At 37.4% G+C, this 20,190-nt stretch overlaps 1 protein-coding gene across 2 annotated transcripts in view; it reads left to right on the top strand.

Annotated features, from left to right (window-relative positions):
• Positions 1–1,896: 1,896 nt before the first annotated feature.
• The window catches only part of LOC120528763 (ankyrin repeat domain-containing protein 34A), a 131,361-nt gene continuing 113,067 nt past the window's right edge, over positions 1,897–20,190 (top strand). The window contains exons 1-2 of one of the 2 annotated variants that reach the window (XR_005633593.1): positions 1,897–2,081; positions 16,128–16,211. The gene's annotated coding sequence lies outside the window, so the exon portion shown is untranslated. Of the gene's footprint in view, positions 2,082–16,127; positions 16,212–20,190 lie in introns of those variants that run through there. The other variant, XM_039752907.1, reaches the window with a different exon arrangement.

The raw sequence follows: 20,190 nt of genomic DNA, 5'->3' as shown, positions 1-20,190 counted from the left end.
CTCTCCTCCTTCAGAGACATGAAAATATCTTTCTCGTAGGTGAGAGTGTATTTTGGCCAATACTGTACAGACTCAAATCAGTACAAGGGACATCAGGATAGCTTGATTTCATCAAGTGAGCCTGCTCTTACAGTTCTCTTTGTGCAGCCATGTCAGTCTTATTGTGGTTATCTCTGGTCTTTTGGAAGCATATTTTGTAAAAGTTTTGAGCATTGTATTCAGTATCAACTAATACATTATTATTATTATTATCTATTTGTATGTGTTGGCTTTCAGCTTTTTATTTCCGGTGGATGGGTTATGGAATAGATGCTACATGGATAAGAGAAAATAAATGTTTTCGTTTTAAAATTTATGAGACTGCTGTGAAAACAGCTGGAAACAATAATCAGGAAAACAAATGAGTAACAGTCTAAAACTATGGAAGGAGGACAATATTAGGTTACTTTTTTAAAATTTTCATAAAATACATGATTTTTAATCTTGAATTTAAGTGAATGGCAATTGCTCATGGAGAAGTAACCAGATTTTAGAATTTTAAAGAGTGCATTGTATTCTATATTCAAAGGCATATAATTAATAATTTCTGCTTCTGATTTTTGTTTTTATTTGTTTGTGAAGAGCTTTTGATGGGTCATTCTCATGCATCTCTTTATTGGCAAAACTGAAAACCCAGTCCACCGCTTCAGCCCTCTCTGTTTTTCATTTGTAGTAAAATACTTAAGAGAGATAAGATATGTGGGTTGAATAGTGGACTAATAAACATAAATAATGTTTCAGGCAGTGTACTGCTTTGACTTTTTTCATTGTCTGTAATAAATCTAAATATGTATTATAAAGACATACAGTATAAGTATATATATATATATATATATATATATATATATATATATATATATATATATATATATATCCTTTTATTGTATTTCTCAACATTGAATTTACAATAAATGAAAGTTCCTTAAATTGCTACTCTATTTTTTAAAGCCATACCTTTAAATGTTGTCGTGTTTTGCAACATATATTTTTAAACAAAATGGATTATTTGAATCATATGCATTATGCTATGTATGAAATGTTTCATTTAATTTATGTTCAGAATATTTGAAATAAACAGCTCCTCGGGTAATTCGCGAGCTTTTCTGCCTAAAAAAAGGATAAGGTCAGACCCAGTTAATGAGGCATAATCATCTTTTACAGAAAGTGACGGTAATAAGCCTTGTTGCACGAGCCCTTGCCACTCGCACGATTTGAAGAGTAAAGTACATTCTTCCATAAATGTTCAGCATGTCCAATGGTATGCGTGAACTGCCAAAACCGAACATAAACTACAACACGTCTCAAAGCAATGTGTACGTCTGTTTGTTTGTCCAGCATTTAAAGATGTATCTCTGCATGTGATTGTTTGTATCATCACATTTATAACAGACTGTTATAATCTTTTACTATTTTTTAAATAAAGCAGCCTTTCGCTAATTAAAGTCTAGCTGCAAATCAACTAGATGGATTTCCACGTGAAGGCATTGCTTTTATGTTCGACAGGTTGATCTAATTTAGCATTTTAAACTGCCGCACCATAGTGCGTCGCAGATGTCCACCGCATCTGTGCGTTTGACAGCGATGGTGGCGTGAAGGAGCTAACTTATTCTAGCCTAGCAAGCAGCTTCGTTTTTTTCGGTTATCAAGAAACCGCATTTCTTTACATTTGCTCACTATCCATCTTGAGTAGCAGATTCTCACATACATGCATGCACGTCAAATAAAGCACACATACACACACGCGCGCACACACATTTGTTCTCTCCCTCTCTATCTCTCTCTCTCTCTCTTTTTCTCTCCCTCTCTCCCACGCTCTCCGCAAGGGAGCTGCACCACCCAGTTCGGCCAAACTCCGCTTTCCGACACCGCTCCGTGGCATATCTCGCGTCAAGGGATGCTTAGTGCTCTAGATCGGCTATATTGCAGAATAGGATTTTCAGACGAGGTGATTTGTGACTTTACCCTATATTATGAACAGCGAAAATATAAATAGAACACAAGGAAATTGTAGGAACTAGCTGCTATTATCGTCACATTGTAAGGTAAGATAAATATATAAATAACACCTTATGTCTGATGTCTGTATATTACCAAGAGTCAAACGAGCCATGCGGTCGAAGAACATGCTGTGCGTCGGAAAGATCCACTTTTAAATGCTGCTCCATTGTGCAACCAAAGCATGTGGGCTAAAAGAACACCGTACATTTCTACAACCGGTCTAGAAGCTATTGTGCTATTTATACTAATCATAACTTGTAAGACTTAATTATTTAAAGAAATGTATTTCCGAAACGGACTTTAAGCTCTGCCTCTTACTTAGATTTTACGACTCTTTCTTCCCAAATCGCTATCCATTTCAATATGAATGTTTGGGTTAAAGCGTACCATTGACCAAGTACAATATTTTTAGCTAGCGCAATGAACCTTTCAGTTTGTCAGCGTGAGTGCACTTACAACTTACTATGTGGCAATTTATTCCTGTCTAATGGAATAAATAAGCGAATAGATGAATAAAATCAAAATGATCTCGATTATAATCCAACCTACTTCATATGTTTTTCTTATAGCGCCATCACATACAGGGATTTGACTGCAGCGTCCAAAATGCTTCAAGAGTTTTCTCTTTCTGGTATTGTGAGGAGACATGCTACTGGGTTTAAAGCCGGTAGATGTGATCCTCCTCACTCTTCTCTCAGTTGTAATGAAAAATGACAAAAGGGCATTTAAATTATTGTTTTGTATAAAAGATGATTATAGTTTTATGTACTTGTTGGTGAGATGATCATTCACCAGATCTCATGTACTGTATGTAATGTGTCATAGAGTGTGTTTGTGTGTGTGTGTATATATATAAAAAGGTATATATAGAGAGAGAGAGTATTAAGCACAGCTGGCAGTGTTTCCAAGTATCAGAATAACAAAATTAAAAATGGATATCTCCAGCTCATGTCAAAATGTAAGAGTTTAGTTAAAAAAAGGATGACTACAAGTAAAATAAAACCAGACATCTCTCTCCAGTATTAGACATTGATATTACAAGAGCTACATACACAATAAAGCAGTCATGAAGCAGTTTGGCTAATTTCTTTATAGACAATGATGCCAAATTCAGTTTTGGAAGGTAGATCAGGGGCTTTTCAGGATGTCGAAATATGAAGGTTTTGCCTTATCGTTGAATTTACTGAAATGGTTTGAAATTGAAATAATGTCTCTAAGATGTGTGTAATTAGGTTTCTTTTCAAGCACATATACTAACATGTGGATGAAGAAATACAAATGTTAAAAATGTTGGAAGTGCAGATGCTTATTCTCATGTGTGTTCCTATTTTGCTACCCAGAATCAATGTGGCTTACTGAATCCGAACTCATACAGTGTCAGGATTAAATCCATGTTAGTTTGCGTCACAAAATGTATGCATGTATTGGATTCAATTTTAATTCATAATTGGACAGCTGAGGTTACAAGACAAGCAGTTTGAACAACTGGTGAAAAGGAGATCAAACATGGAAAGACAGCTAACATATCAGTTTGGCTGAAAAACCTTAAAGGGTACAGTCTACTTGAGGCTGGTGTCACTGGACCTCCCTATCCTAATGAAAACTGCAGAACAAGAGGATGGGTTGTGGGAAAGTATACTGGAAATTTAAATGGATATGTGAAGGTCTTGCCAGTTTTAAATACTGGAGGCTGAACTGGTTTATTATAGGCTGTCTTTCATCTGGATTTCACATATTTATTACAATAAATGAAAAGTATGCCCTGTAGGGAGGGTTGGTATGCTACTTTGCATGTCCTATCACCAGAGAGTTTTATTTATTTATTTTTTTAAAGTGATCCATCTTGAACTTGTCAACCAGATTGCTAGGCAACAAAGTGTTAGCATGCGGACCGCACCACGGCCACTTTAAAGATCACAAAGTGAAAACAAATTATTCATTAAAAGGTAATATTAGGACCATTTGCAAGACATCAAATTGAAGAACAGTTACTGTTGAAGAAAAACCTATTTCGCTGCCATCACCTTCACAAGCTGCAGAGTCCCTGTGTATTGCATTTCTTAGGGCTAACCCCTTTAAAGCACAAGCATCTCTCTGCAAATGCCATGAGACGACAGAGTAGTGATTGAAGATTACCAGAGTGCATGATTCAAATCAAAGGCCTGTTACACTTTATACACTCCACAATCAGTTCTACCAGAAACCAAGAGATGGAGAGGCATTCATCATGAAAAAAGACTATGCTCAAAGAGAGCTAACGTTTTAGTGCAAGAGGCTGCACATTCTCTTCTTTGATTATATGTCCAACTAGTTTTCAAATCGGGGACAAATGCAGTTTTCAATGGAAGTTCTTGTTTAATTAGACAACTTTGTTCTCTCCTTCTGTACAACTAAAAGCATTCCAAGAGATTCATTGCAATGTGTATTTGAATCATGGCTTGTAGCACACAGGAATGTATTGATCATTTTTATTCATATTGCTCCTTCATTTGGCATTAAGCTTTTCAAACTTAAATGCCTCTAGTAAGTTTTGTGAAGAGTCAACCGTCAATTGCATGCACATGCAAATACAAAGGATGTGCTTATTGAGTGTTTAGTCATAAATGAAATAAAATAGAGAGGATAATGTGAATATTTTTCTAGGCCTAACTATGAGCTACATGCTTTGTTATATAATGAGACCTCTGCAAGAAGACCATAACTTACCAGTGTAAAGCCTCAAATCATTCATCTGGCTGTCTGAGTCATTCTGGATAAGCCACTTAACTTGCCTGTTCTTTTTAATTATCGTTATATACTGTAGTTTGTTCTTAAATTCTTCCAATATGTGAAGACATTAAAGTGTCATCATCTATCCTTTGGATAACAAGTGACTATTATTGAAGTCAAAAGAATTGTTCCCAATCAAGCAGAGCAGTGTACTGGTTAGCACTGTTGCCTCACAGATCCAGTGTTTTGGATTTGAACCCCACACCTCTTCATTCTCAGTGTGGGGACTGCAAAATCTCCCCGTTTCTTTGTGTGCATTTTGCTTTCCACATTCTCAGAGATGTTCATAATAGATAAATAAGCATGCAATTCCAAAATTGGCCTTTGGTGTGTGCAAAAGTGGGCCCTGCTGTGGACTGGTGACACACCTAAGGTTGCTTATACCTTGTTTGCAAGGCTGCGGGAGTTAAAATATGGATTAAGCAAGTCTGAGTTGTTACTTATCAAACAACTTGCATCAGTTAAAGAAAGCGTAGTTATACCTTCTGGGACAGTTCATAATCTTTGACCTATAAGATAATCATTTGACGTATGACAATCAGGAATTACTCCTGCTGTATCCGTCTGTGTTTATCGTGCTCATTATCTGAAAGCAACTTACTGAAATGTGCACTGGCTAATTTATTTTGGACAGTGATAAACTAGACGTCAGACAGGATAGAGTGAATAATTTTATAAGCCTGAGAGCTAAATGCTTTGATACATGAGACCTCAGCAGCAAGACCATAACACACAAGGGTAAAGGTTCAAATCTGGCTCACTAAGTCATTCTGGATAAGCCACTTAACCTGCCTGTACTTCTTAATTATTGTTATATAGTTGTCCTTAAATTCTTCCAATATGGAAAGACATTGAGGTGTCATCACCCTTCCTTTAGATAACAAGTCACTATGTTTGCAATCAAAAAGACTGTTCACTGATCCGACACAGTGGTTCAGTCATATTGGATGGAATCCCACACCTAGTCATTCTCTGTGTGGAGGCTGCATGCTCTCTTTGTCTTTCTGTGTGTTTTGCTTTCCACATCCTCAGATATGTGCATTGTAGATGAGTTAGAAACTCCAAAATTGCCCTTGGTGTGTGTAAAAGAGGGCCACATGGATTGTTGTCATGTCCAAGGTTGCTTCCTACCTTGCACTTGAATCTGCGAGAATTGGATTAAGCAAGTTTGAGGATGTTTTGCTCTGTCATTTGTCAAACAGCTTGCATCAGTAAAAGAAAATGCAGTTATAGGTTTCCAGACAGAGGTCATCACTTTTTACCCATATGGTAAATATCTGACACAGGACAGTGGGGTATTACCCTTGCTGTAGCCATTTGCTGTAATGTTGCTCATTATTGGAATGCAAGTGACTGCACCACTTCTACATAATTTTGAGGTTTCCATAGTTTACTCTTTTGACCAATACTGGATTTTGTTTAGGGTCACCGGCTGCTTCCCATCTCCAGAAGACTGGCTTCAAATTCCTCCTCACTCACTCTCTGTGTAGATTTTGCTAGTTCTCCCTGTGTCTGTATAGAGTTTCCTCCTGATGCTCACAGTTTCCATTAACATCCCAAACATACGTGTTAAGCTAGTTAATGTCTCCAAATTAAGGCCCTTACAAGTGCATTTGGATATGTGCGTGAGTATGCAATCCAAAAATAGCACTTAATCCAAGGTTGGCTCCTGCTTTGCACTTTTTGCTGGTGGGATAGAATTAGATTTTTCTGGTCACAAAAGAACTCTCAAATCACAATCCAGGCCCTGTGATGGCATCATCATCATGCATGTGTTTTTAATGTCTAATCCTTAATTCTGTTGGTTTTCAGATAGAGGTAATGCATTGTCCCCAGGCCAGGCATGTGTGTTTTTGACATCAACATCACTGCCAATTAATTGGCTAAAATTGAATTTTATTTTTCCTTTTTTTTTTTTATGCACTTTATTTACAAAGTTTTTTAAGCTGTTTTCATACATCCATGGACACAGTTATCTCTGTAACCAGTGAAGCAATTTAAGCTGTTTCTTATGAATTGGGTCTAGTTTTACTTGTATATTTTTACATTTTAAAATACTGAAACTTCTAATGGTTTGGGAGATTTTAAAAAGCAGTACTAATTTCATGGTGCAAACTACTTTATCTGTGAAAAAAACAATGAACATACTGTAGTATCTAATTCTGACCTTTGTATCTTTTTATTGATTGTCTGCTCAAACTCTTTTCTTAGTTCCAACCAGTTCCTTTAAACAGAACACAGTAATTAATTAGTAAATCAAATTAATAAAACTGCCATAATCGAAGGACAGTGCTTATGTGACCACCACAACCAAACATCTACTATAAGCTGCAGGTTTACTTAAACTTCATTCTATCTGGGTACTTATAATGTGACTTTTTTATAGTATTTATTTATTTTCACTATCACATTACATAACTTCTAGTCATAGGGCATGTCAGATTTGCCAACTGCAGTTGCTGTTCATGTTGCCAGGTACAGTGGGATGCAAAAGTTTGGGCAACCTTGTTAATAGTCATTATTTTCCTGTATAAATCGTTGGTTGTTACGATAAAAAATGTCAGTTAAATATATCATATAGGAGACACACACAGTGATATTTGAGAAGTGAAATGAAGTTTATTGGATTTACAGAAAGTGTGCAATAATTGTTCAAACAAAATCAGGCAGGTGCATAAATTTGGGCACCGTTGTCATTTTATTGATTCCAAAACTTTTAGAACTAATTATTGGAACTCAAATTGGCTTGGTAAGCTCAGTGACCCCTGACCTACATACACAGGTGAATCCTATAATGAGAAAGAGTATTTAAGGGGGTCAATTGTAAGTTTCCCTCCTCCTTTAATTTTCTCTGAAGAGTAGCAACATGGGGGTCACAAACCAACTCTCAAATGACCTGAAGACAAAGATTGTTCACCATCATGGTTTAGGGGAAGGATACAGAAAGCTGTCCCAGAGATTTAAGCTGTCTGTTTCCACAGTTAGGAACATATTGAGGAAATGGAAGACCACAGGCTCAGTTCAAGTTAAGGCTCGAAGTGGCAGACCAAGAAAGATTTTGGATAGACAGAAGCGACAAATGGTGAGAACAGTCAGAGTCAACCCACAGACCAGCACCAAAGACCTACAACATCATCTTGCAGCAGATGGAGTCACTGTGCATCGTTCAACCATTCGGCGCACTTTACACAAGGAGATGCTGTATGAGAGAGTGATGCAGAGGAAGCCTTTTCTCCGCCCACAGCACAAGCAGAGCCTCTTGAGGTATGCTCAAGCATGTTTGGACAAGCCAGCTTCATTTTGGAATAAGGTGCTGTGGACTGATGAAACTAAAATTGAGTTATTTGGGCATAACAAGGGGCGTTATGCATGGAGGAAAAAGAACACAGCATTCCAAGAAAAACACCTGCTACCTACAGTAAAATATGGTGGTGGTTCCATCATGCTGTGGGGCTGTGTGGCCAGTGCAGGGACTGGGAATCTTGTCAAAGTTGAGGGACGCATGGATTCCACTCAGTATCAGCAGATTCTGGAGACCAATGTCCAGGAATCAGTGACAAAGCTGAAGCTGCGCCGGGCTGGATCTTTCAACAAGACAACGACCCGAAACACTGCTCAAAATCCACTAAGGCATTCATGCAGAGGAACAAGTACAACGCTCTGGAATGGCCATCTCAGTCCCCAGACCTGAATATAATTGAAAATCTGTGGTGTGAGTTAAAGACAGCTGTCCATGCTCGGAAGCCATCAAACCTGAATGAACTAGAGATGTTTTGTAAAGAGGAATGGTCCAAAATACCTTCAACCACAATCCAGACTCTCATTGGAACCTACAGGAAGTGTTTAGAGGCTGTAATTTCTGCAAAAGGCGGATCTACTAAATATTGATTTCATTTCTTTTTTGTGGTGCCCAAATTTATGCACCTGCCTGATTTTGTTTGAACAATTATTGCACACTTTCTGTAAATCCAATAAACTTAATTTCACTTCTCAAATATCACTGTGTCTTTCTCCTATATGATATATTTAACTGACATTTTTTATTGTAACAACCAACGATTTATACAGGAAAATAATGACTATTAACAAGGTTGCCAAAACATTTGCATCCCACTGTATGTCAGGTTACTTGACTGTAAATCACAGGCCATGCCACATTTATTTTAGTTGCAGTTAGTATAAGGAAGCTTAGATGGATGTGTATCTGGGTGTTTCCAGAGATGACCCTAAATTCTGTCCCAGTTTGGCCCCTTCCTTGTGCCTTATGCTGTCAGCCATAGGCTGTTGGACACCCATAACCCAAGGTTTGAAATGGATAGCTTATTGTATGGACCTGCCTGAAATGATTAAATAATTCAAATATCTTAAGTTTGTCAGCTAGACAGAGAGGCTTATTGAATATTAAACATATGCAAGTATTTGTTTTCACAGAAATTATCCTAGTTACCAGTAATGGCACACTGAACGATAACGTGCAGTGAATGCACTAGACTTGAGCATTCATAGTTTTCAGACTCTTTCTCTGTTTCTGTTTAGCATTTGTTTGCTCAGAGGTTGATGCGCTTGTTGCTTCCTGGGCAGCTCTTCTTTTCTCCACCCTAGCGGCTTTTCGTGTTAAAACTGATCAAGTCAGTTTTTGTGTTGCAATTACTTAATACATTTTTCTTAATTTTTTCGCTTAAGTTGGCACTTAAGTCTTTAATCTGCCTGAAGAATGATTAAAGATATGAAGAGGTAGGGGAAATGACGGCGAAGGTGGTAGGGATGAGAATGGTTCCCATACGCATTTTTCACACGGCCACCCTGCTGGCCTCTGCTGAGAGTTGATTCCACAATAACATAAAATAAAAATCAAAAGAGGAATAACCTTGAAGGTCAATCATCACCCCGAAAGCAAATAGTAGACTTCACATTGTATATGTGTACCAAATTTCAGGTCAATAGTTCAAACGGTTTGTGAGCTACAGGTGATTTAAAATACTGGACAGACAAATGGACAGCCACAGTAGCATATTTTATAAGAAGATGTTAAATGTTCTTTCCTTGAGTCCACATCTTAAAGCATGTTTAAATGTACAGTGAATAATGACTAATTTCATTAGATTTTAATCATAGAGCTGCTTGAGGTGCAGAGCAGACACCACCCACCCTTCATGCTAACTTAAACTAGGCCAACTTAAAGCCACCAATTCAAACAATCTGCCTAACTCAATAGCATTAGGATTAAATCAGTAAACAGACCTGGACAGGACATTAGTCCACTGCAGGCTCACACACACACACACACACACAAAATTAATCAACCAGTTAGCCTAACATGTAAATCCTTCTATCCAGAGATAGAACATGCAAGTTCTTGACTGGGATCTGAGATGTCATAGTGTTTTTTGGAATACTTAGAATCGGAAGTAATTTCAACTAAAGCTGCATAAAGTATTATTGCATATTTTATGTTTTTATAAACATGAGCAGTTCAGATCAGAAAAGGAAATAGCCAGACGTTACACAAAAAGTAGCATATTCAACTGATGGTACTGGGACTTCAGTTTAGCAGAATGTCTTCTGAAATTACCCTTTGTACCCAGGATTATGGTTATGTCCCAGTGCTCACTCACAGACATTCTGATTTGTTGACTAATAATTCATAAAAGCCCATTGTACAGGTATTTGTCCAAATGTGCCACATGATGAACTGGCATACTATTCATAGCTGATTGGCCCTTTGAAAAATGCATCTCCATAATAGACAGGCTTCACAGGAAAAACATTAGAACTGCTGATAAAAAAATGAGTTTAATTCACTATTTAAAATGAGACTATTTACTGTAGATAATGTCAATGACTCTTGTGAACTTTAAGGTAGTACATTAATGGAGCTACTCCGAAGGAGCCCTTGTATACTCTCCTCCTGCCAATGCCCTCAGCAAATTCCACTCATCAGACAGTTGATTCTGATGTTTGCATAGCAGTATTATAAGTGTACATTATCATGCCAGTAGCTGCCAAGCGTCAGATTCCTGCAGCTCCCTACCCCTCTGGCTCTCACTTGCACTGCTCACTAAATATTTAACAGGATTTGTATTGTCTTTGAAGCATTAAGGAGAAATAATATTACATGTAAGGTAACTCACAAGACCACCTGCTATACAATTTGCATTTTCCCCATAACATTATCCATTGTAGCTTCAATAACACAATCCTACTGGGCTTTATTCTTCAAGGATAAAACACAGCCTTAATCCTATTCAAAATGGCATTTTAAATATAAAAGTCAAGTCAGGGTGTATCATAAAGTCCATCTTAACTGGCAAAACAACAACCCTGAAGCCATGGACTTCCAGAAAGGGATGTGGACTACCAACTGTCAGTACAGTGACTTTGTGGCTGAGGTCTTGGCTCTTCAGCCATATCCTGATTGCTTCTCTGGTTCCGTTGATCTCAAGTGATGGTTTCTCGATTCTGCTGAAGAGAAAAAGGAGACAAGACTGTTAGTGACAGCACCCCCTCTCATTCTGGGGTGGTACCACACACCTTAGGTGAGCTTTAAGCCGATCCTCTAGCATGCATGCACGACAATAGATGGATAATACTCTCTTTTCTTCCATGGGACAATTAGGCAACCCGCAAGTGAATAGCAACATGGTATAATGATTGCTTTATTCCTACCAGTCAGTCACTACCTAGCCCACTTAGTCCTGAACAGGTTCGTGGGGGGTACTGGATCCTATCCCAGGTGCATAGGGTGCAAGGCAGAAACAAGCCAAGGACAGGTCACCAGTCCATTGCAGGGTGAACACACACACCCACCCACATACACACCTCAATCAAATACTGGGGTCAATTTAGTATGGCTAATCCGTCCAACCTGCATGTCTTTGGACAGTCGGAGGATACTGGAACACCTAGTGGAAAACTACACAGACACAGAGACAGCATGTGAACTCCAAGCAAAGAGGACCTGGGATGAAATGTTACTTACAAACAATAGTCCAATTAATAATAGCTCCAAATACACCCAGTCTTTCCTATCTTTATCTCTTTAAATAGAAAATTCTGGCAAATTATTGGTTATATAAAAGATTTTGCACTTGAACCTTCATTTATATCTAGATTAGAAGTTGTTTTTTATTTGAAGGTCCAATGTCTTTGTGCTCATACCATGCCTGCTATTCTTAGTACTAGTCCCTAATACAGTATATGTGTTTCACAAGATGCAAACTAAATCTTTATGTAAAATATATAAATATAGCAAAAAAAATCACATGTATCATTATAACCATTTAAAGATTAAATCACAGTAATGTACTATTGATTATGTTTAATGCATACTACATCCTACACCCCTGAACCTTTGTTTGCCATTAAAACTGAGAGGACCCCCAAAACAACCGCTCTGCTGTCCATTCAATCACAATGACCTGGTCCTTGTGCTCCAAGCTGTGTTGTCTCCCATTGCTGACTAAAAACTGGAGTGAATGGCCTCCTAGGAGAACATATAATACTAAACCCAGCTGATGCCTAACAGCCTTCTGGGGTACCCTTCTGCAGGGTATGCTGTACCCTGTTGGCCCCTGCATTCTCACTCTGGTAGATGGACCTCTTCTGCTGCCAGTGTGATTCTCTCTCTGCACTTGAGATGTTTGCGGGACTTCACTGTATCCAGAACCATCCTGATGGTTCCAGCTTCTAAAAAAAAGGAACACGATTAAGCAATTTTATTAATACTGCTGACTCCCAGTTAGTTACAGAACAAAATCTTCTGAATCAATCAAGTTTCTCTGAACGTTTATACTTTTCATTTCTAGCCAGATCTTTCCACATTTCCAGTATAAATTCTGTTGGAGAATTTATTGGCTTTGCAAGTGTAGTTGCTGCCAAGGGCTTTGTTTTCTTAGGACTATTGCTGAAATGCTTAGTTTTGTAACACCACCACAAAAAGCACTGTTTTACGGTTGTGAGAAGGCAATACAATGAAAAAAACACATGCAAAGTATGGTAAAAACAGAAAAATGTCAAAAGGCACTGAAAAGCTACATTAATTATTATTATTACTAGGAGAAAAAGGTTTTGTTTTTTATTAAATGTGTAACTTTTTAAAATTACCGTTAACATTAGTGTGGAATAATTCTCTGTGATATTTTGTAGCCTGTACGGTATAAGCAAATTTTAAGTGCAAGTAGAAAAAAAAAGAACATAGAAAATTGCTAGCAAGTGGTAGTTTATCCATGGCTTTATTTAAGAGAACTGATTATATGCTGTTTAGAGTTTTTATAATGTTAGCCTCAACAGATAAAGTGCTTATTACTATCAGGCAGATAGCAATTCAGTCGCAACCATGCAAGATTCCCTCAATCAAAAAAACCTTACCTAACATTTCTTTTATTTGGCACAGGAATCTGAGCAGACGATCACAAAATTATTGATAGGGTGAGTTTGAATCAGAGGTGTCTCTTGATATCTTGAAACACAACCTAAACAAGAAAGAAGCATCAGGACCGAGGAACAGGCACCTCATAGGGACCTGTTCAGTATTCCATCACTGATAGTATGCAACACATACTAACGCATAAAGCAACAGTCATATAAAATGTATTAGTAAAGAAAATGGGTAATTGGAAATTTAGAGCTTTGCTTAGCCATGCCATTCATTAAGAGGCTTGGCATTTTAAATTGGCATTTGTGATTAACCAGTTGTTCATGAATCTGTATGGTGTAGACTTACAATACAGTGACTCAGACCTGCCAATTTCTTCATTGTCAGTAATAGAATGGACATTACCAATTCTTATAAGTCCCATACAAATGTCCAAATACCACCTGCTGAGCCCACCCCTGTGTTTGTGAGGTTAATATTTAGTATTTAAAGGCTGCTAATAATATTCATGGGCAATAACAGCAACTAAATGCTTACAGAACTAAACAACAGTATTATAAATTGATAGCTCATGTTAGGGTGATAATTGATGTTTTTGCAATTAGCCTGTAGTAATGCTGAGTGACACAGCCTACATTTGAGCACATTTATAGACAGCAAAAAGACACCATGAAAGATAAAGCCATGAAATTCTCAGTGATCCATCCCAGGAATTTACAGGAATTTCGTCACTCACACATATATGATGACCTGGTAATTTCACAGACAGGTTGACTGCTTTCACATAAAACAGTCTCTTGTAAAAGAACATGGGTGAGAGAAGGTGCGTAAAGTAGTTGATATGATATAGTTCATTTTTGCTAAAATTAATTAAGCTTTTGGGCAGCAATAATATATGTTTCTTCTACACATTATTGAGTGACCTATTGGCTGTGTTATTTGACCTATCAGTCTGTATCTTTGTTTTTTTGTGTTTCTGTTGCTGTATGCATCTGAATTTCCCCATGGGGTTAATAACGTTTATCTAATCGAATCTACTCTAATCTAATCAAATCTAATTTTTGTGTTTCTGTTTTCAAAACATATTTAATCACAAAGTTGCATTTGACAATTAAACACTGTTATGGATGAAAACATGACAAAACAGTAGAAGCAAATACAGGGCAAGTGGAACTCGCCATCCCTTTCACTGGTGCGTCACTATCCCTGTGCTGACCACTGACACTGTGAAGCCAAAGCTGCAGGACTTTGTCCAGTTGGTAACCTACTTAACTGCTTTCTTTTTGACTTTGATAGATTTGATGTTACTTCAGAGATTTACAATTTCTAGACCATTGTCAAATAGCTAAGCGCGCTAAATAGTCAAACCTCTGTGAAATGAAGGTTGCCGGTTCAAATCCCCGTCACTGCCAAAAGAGATTCTACTCTGCTGGGTCCTTGAGCAAGGTCCTTAACCTGCAATTGCTCCAGGGGCGCTGTTCAATGGCTGACCCTGCACTTTGACCTCAAGGGGTATGCGAAAACTAACAAATTCCTAATATGAGAAATTGTATAAGGCGAAATAAAGAACAAAAAAAATGGTCATCATGCTCATAGATGTTTATGCTTCATTGCCCAAGTCTCTTTTGATTGGTTCATTCAAGTCAATATCAATATCTCTTTTTTATTCATACACAAACACTGAAAGTTCCCAGGAAGTATGCAAAACTTGTAAACTACCAAATCAAGTTTCCTGGAGTTTTTGACATCAACTGTATCCAGATATAGTAAGCTTTCAGTGCAGCAATTTACCAGTGACTCCCTGACACAGTCTGAATATATAAATAAGGAGCAAGAGTATTTGTTATGTGTCTTACATAATGTTTAAATTAAAGAAAAATTATGCATAGTGAATTGCATAATGGTGCAGAAAACATGTATTACTGTGATATATAAAAGATCTTTCATTCACAGTTATCAGTTCTATAACACTGCATCAGTGTGTGCACAGCACCATAATCAGAGCACCCAAACCCACCAGTCAGCTGATTACATACCCACTGTTTGTGTGTATGAGATGCATTATTATTTTATATTTGGCTGACATCTTTGGGAAGATCAAGATACATTCTAGTTTGTTACATACATTTTTTTACAGTTGGAGCTCATGCAAATAAATGACTTATTGAGGGTAACCCGGTAAAGCAGTGGTGGGATTTGAACTGGAAACCATATGATTTAAAATCTTATGCCTTATCCACTACATCACACATTATAATCCTCATTCCATCAATGTATAATAAATTCACAATGTAGATCTCTTGTATATCAATAACCTCTACAACATTGAGTGATACACTGATTTTGTGTAATACTATAATTATTTACAAAGTAATCTATTAACATTTCCTGAACAGAAAGGTTTTTTTTTTTCAAATATATATATGAGGTTTTATTTTCACAAAGTCTATTTGCCAAGAGAAGCTAATCATTATTATATATTTTATTTTCACAATCACAGTTGTCACTCTGATGTTTGGGATTCTATCAACCCAGTTTTTATGTTTTTTCTTAAGTTCCCTTGCAGCATTTTTACTTTTTAACTTTTTTTTGAATGAGTCTCATCTTTTCTTTTCTAGAAGAAGAAAGGTACATTTACAAAATATCAGCAGAAATTTTCATAATAAGCACAAAATATACAGATTGGTTTTCTCACTATACTAATTCATCAAGTTTCTGTACATTTACAGAGCAGACTGACAAAAATGGTTACTCTAAGTCACAGAAGCAGGAGTCAGTGCTGTTAACTTATCAGTTGCTTTGATTTTGCTGCAGTAATCCCTTCATGCACAGCTCAAGAGATGCGTGAATCATTGACTCCTGTACCCAGGCTTAATATAACCATTGCAGTTTGTAGATGCTGTGCCTTTTGGTTGCTACTCTTTAAATCTAAAAATTTCTTCTTCAGATTTAACAATACATTTTTCTGAAGAACCTTTTGAAGAGAGCTGTAACAAAATCATCACATCAGCCTGATTCTCACTTCAGACAGGCAAGTTATCTTTTTCTTGTTCCCTTTTCCCTTTATAGCTCTTAACTCTGTAAATGCTGTGCTCATGGTTACTATATTTATTGACTTTGGCTCTTTGTCGGAAGCTTTAAGTACACTTGCTCTGTTTCTGCTTCTACTGGTTGTATGATTGACTGTCCTTATTATTATTATTTTCCCAATTTTCCGATTGGTCAGCTACTTACATTTTGGCACTATTGTGGAGGCGCCTTCTATGCAAGGCCTAGTTTGTTCACTGGTAAAATATTGTCAGGATGTAGCCTACCTTTTCATAGCTTTCATATATATATTTAACCTCTATCAATATTTTTGTAGCTAGAATGAGTATTTGGTATCATATCAGTTTGGTTTCAGATCAGTAATATCATAAATATGACCTAACATTTTTATGGTTGCAATAATGATTAGTATGGTAGCTTCAAGTATTTAGCATTTTTGAGGTCAAATTCCATTCCTGCTTTTTGACTGGGTGCAGTTGGTATGTTCTGCTAGTGTTTGCAAGGGTTTTACTCGTATGTCCTCAAAGAAATGTATGGTAGATGGATTATAGACTCTGCATTGGTGTGGTTTTGTGCCCTGTGATGCACTGACCTGCCATCCAAATTACTTCTTGCCTAGTGCCCATTGCTGACACGATCCACTCCTGCCACTGTGAATTGGATTAAGCTAAACAAAATAGGGTTTTCTTTTAACTGTTTATTTCCCCTCCAGCCATTTCTCAAGACATATATGGGTGAAAATGTAGAATTTTGAAAACACACACTTGTAATCAAGCTTGGATTTGTTTCATGCTTGTTATGTAGCCCTTCCCTGATTGGATCCTGCTCATTGCAACATCTCATTTTCTGACTGGTCACCCTTCATGGAAGAAAACCGTATTCTAGCATTGCAGACACAGAGGAGATGCTTTTGGCACTTGTGTTGTTATCTGTATACAGTACATTTAAATTGAGTTTTGTACCATTTGAATACTGCATACATGCAATTTACTGGTCAATAAAGTTTTGCGATAAATCACATGGTTAACAAAGGATTTTAACACCAAAGTGTGTATGTCCAAATAAGGATGATTTACCAAGGCTAGTGTGAACTGAGATGGTTTTCATTTAAGAACCATCCATCCATTCATTCATTATCCAACCCGCTATATCCTAACTACAGGGACACGGGGATCGGCTGGAGCCAATCCCTGCCAACACAGGGCGCAAGGCAGGTAACAAACCCCGGGTAGGGTGCCAGCCCACTGCAGGGCACACACACACACACCCACATTAGGGACAATTTAGAATCGCCAGTGCACCTAACCTGCACGTCTTTGGACTATGGGAGGAAACCGGAGCACCCGGGGGAAACCCACGCAGACATAGGGAGAACATGCAAACTCCACGCCGGGAAGCAAACCTGGGTCTCCTAACTGCGAGGCAGCAGTGCTACCACTGTGCCACCATGCTGCCCTTCATTTAAGAACCACATTTTTAAATGAAAATGTAGAAGTGTGGACAAACCTTACAATAACATGATCTGTAAATCATTTTTTCAAGGGCCAACAGAAGTACTGTAAGTGACTTAATGTGAGGGTTGGACTTTGTTGTGGATGGCCCTACATGTTCTAAGGAGTTTGCAACCAATTTCAAGTACCAGAGAAAGAGAATGAAAAAAGAATGGACAAGGAGATGAGTTACAATAGGGAGACAAACAAGACATTTTCTTAAGACAAACAAGACATCAAAGTAATGGAATTACTTCCATTAAAAAAAATTGCTAAATTCAGTGAGAATTAAAATCAGAGTAAAAAATAAACAAAATATCCTAATCCTATAGTATGCATGCAGTATTTGAATTTTAGAAATTTAGATGCCAAGGAACTACACGACCATCTTTAATACCATCTGGATGATATACGTAACATGTATATGTAATAGGTGTTTTAACCAGAAACAATATGGCCACAATTGTATGAGTTAAAATGGTGGCAACCATCAGAAACACCAGCAAAAATATGCACTGTGATGAGGTCACAAATCTAATGTTGCTTTTGGTTAACAATCAAAACAATCAAGTAAACTAGACAAATTGTCTCCAAAATCATTCTATGCATACTAAAACCAGGATTCATGACTTGCCTGATGCAAAGTGCTGTAGCAACTGATGATTATTTGGTATGACATTAACATTATCCCACAATATCACTACCCAACAAAACATCTAAGTTATTTCCAAAAGTAGCCAGCCACAAGTGTTCTAATATATGATAATAATTCAGCTCTGTACCTGACCATGCTTCAAGATGTACGTAGCAGCAGTCTTTAAATTACACTCTCTGACGGCCTACAAAATAATGATTGTTGTGGTGTGAAATTTTGCATATAAGTTGATAAATATTTTGTATGTGTTTTTTTGTAACTTATAACACTAATGTCTATTATTGATAAGAACAGCAATGGTTTGATGGTTAAGAACACCCCCACACACACACTTTTAGGACTGAGTCTTTGTAATTTTACACAAGGGTTGGGGGAAGTGCCTGAAACCAGTTTGGCAAGTGATTCTGTCTCAATCAACCCTCACAGGAAATTCAATCTACCGAGCTGGCAAGCATCAGCTGAGCAAATGGTTTTGGGGGCAGGTGTGAAAGGTATTGTGCGCCCCATTGGTCTGAAGTATGGCTGTTTGGGATTGGCTTGAATCAGAGGCCATTCTGTAGCACAGCACCCTATTGGTGTAAGGGTTTGGACAAAGAATGCATACATTCGGTTGCTTTAGCCCTCCCTATCTCTCTTACAAACATCACCAGAAGCATCTCTCTGTCACAACATTACCATGAAGAGCCATATTGAGACAGGCATGTGGCCTGTTCTGAAGAAAGCTTACCAAAAATGATGCCTTAACTAGAGACATTTAAAGTAACCACAAGTCTGTGTGCTGCCTGAAACTACACATCAGCATTTATCAGGTTGTATGGTTGGTTGCCAGTGTTCACTTCCACTTTGCTTATTGTTATTATTTATGATTATTATCAATAATACATTATTTAAAGTGTAGCTAAACTCCTGCTTGTCTTTCACTACACCTAATTGCATGAGGTTATAAATGTAGAAGGGAAGGTGGGGAGAAGTTATATGGTACAATACCTTATAAACAGTGGTAAGTCTGGGAGATTTGAGGCATTCTGACAAAGGCTACACATTTATAATACAAAAGGGGAAAGCAGAGTAATATACAACTCTACCAAGACAAAACAATGATACATACTAATAAGTTGTACAGACTGTTCAAAGTGACTATAGTACTGTAGATCTGTCACCTTACTTTATGAAATGGCCTCTTGTGTGTGTGTGCATACTATAAAAATCACTCAATCTACTTTTTTTAAGTGGGTAATCACTACAAACCTTATTTTTTTCTACTTAAATTCACATTTTGTTTGGACCTGGTTTTGACTCCTCTTTGAGGTGGCTTTTTGAGTCGACTTTTTAAAGAATCCATATTTATGAATGCAGTTGTTCTCAGTAAGCTCTGTTCCTCCAGCAGTACAAAAAGAGTCTGTTAAGCTAAATTGAGGATCTAAGTTGGACTACCGAGTGTGTGGATTTACACAAGTATATGTCTTGCAATACATTTATATCCAAAGCAGACCTGAATCCTGGTATTTAAGAATGCAACAAACTCATGCAATTGTGAAAAAGAGAACGGTCAACTTGAAAGTGACTAAAGGAATGAAATTCTATGCCTTTATTTGTTGTCCTTTTTATTGATTGATCAATTTTAATTGAGATTAAAGCCTTTTATTAATATGTAGTATTCTGTCTTTCAGAAATGTTCACTTTTCTTTGAAATGGTAATATCACCAACCATCTTCCACCCATCCACTATTTTTCTAAGGATGAACTGTCTTCGTTTATTTCAGTATAGCCATTGACCCAATGATGTACTCATGCCCACAAACACTCATTTATTCAGG

Source organism: Polypterus senegalus, chromosome 1 (genome assembly GCF_016835505.1).
Source record: "Polypterus senegalus isolate Bchr_013 chromosome 1, ASM1683550v1, whole genome shotgun sequence".
Taxonomy (NCBI): domain Eukaryota; kingdom Metazoa; phylum Chordata; class Cladistia; order Polypteriformes; family Polypteridae; genus Polypterus; species Polypterus senegalus.
The sequence above is the reverse complement of the archived record's forward strand: the minus strand, read 5'-3'. Positions and strand labels throughout refer to the sequence as shown.